The following is a 1,061-nucleotide window of genomic DNA, read 5'->3' as shown; positions in this document are numbered from 1 at the left end:
GTAGGAGTTCTTTGGTAGAGTTTTTGGGGTCGCTTATGTATACTATCATATCATCTGCAAATAACGAAAGTTTAACTTCTTCATTTCCAATACGAATCCCATTGATCCCCTTATGTTGTCTTATTGCTATTGCTAGAATTTCAAGCACTATATTGAAGAGGTATGGAGAGAGTGGACAGCCTTGTAATATTCTTGATTTTAGTGGGGTGGCTTTGAGTTTTTCTCCATTTAATTTAATGTTAGTTGTCAGCTTGCTGTAAATAGCTTTTATTATATTTAGGTATGGCCCTTGTATCCCTGATCTCTCCAAGACTTTTATCATAAAGGGGTATTGGATTTTGTCAAATGCTTTTTAGCATCTAATGAAATGGTCATATGGTTTTTTTCTTTCAGTTTATTTATATGATGGATTACATTGATAGATTGCATATGTTGAACCAGCCCTACATCTCTGGGATGAAGCCTACTTGATCATAATGGATAATTTTTCTTATGTGTTCTTGAATTCGGTTTGTCAGTATTTGGTTTAGGATTTTCACATCGATGTTCATGAGTGAGATTGGCCTGTAATTCTCTTTCCTGGTTGAGTATTTCTGAGGTTTTGGTATCAGGGTGACTGTAGCTTCATAAAAGGAATTTGGCAATGACTCTTATGTTTCTATATTGTGAAATACCTTAAGGAGTATACATATTAGGTATTCTTTGAAGTTCTGGTAGAATTTTGCGTTGAAACCATCTGGTCCTCTGCTTTATTTGGAATGGAGGTTTTTGATAACAGCTTCTAATTCTTCATGACTAACAGGTCTATTTAGATTGTTCAACTGGTCTCGGTTTAACTTTGGTATATGGTACTTATCTAAAAATATGTCCATTTCTTTTGCATTTTCCAGTTTGTACCATACAGGCTTTTGTAGTAAGATCTAATGATTCTCTGAATTTCCTCTGTGTCTGTCGTTATGTCCCCCTTTTCATTTCTAATCTTATTTATTTGTGTGTTCTCTCTTTCGTTTAATTAGTTTGGATAGGGGTTTATCGATCTTGTTGATTTTCTCCAAGAACCA

Source organism: Microtus ochrogaster, chromosome X (genome assembly GCF_000317375.1).
Source record: "Microtus ochrogaster isolate Prairie Vole_2 chromosome X, MicOch1.0, whole genome shotgun sequence".
Lineage (NCBI taxonomy): Eukaryota > Metazoa > Chordata > Mammalia > Rodentia > Cricetidae > Microtus > Microtus ochrogaster.
Note: the sequence above shows the minus strand (reverse complement) of the source record.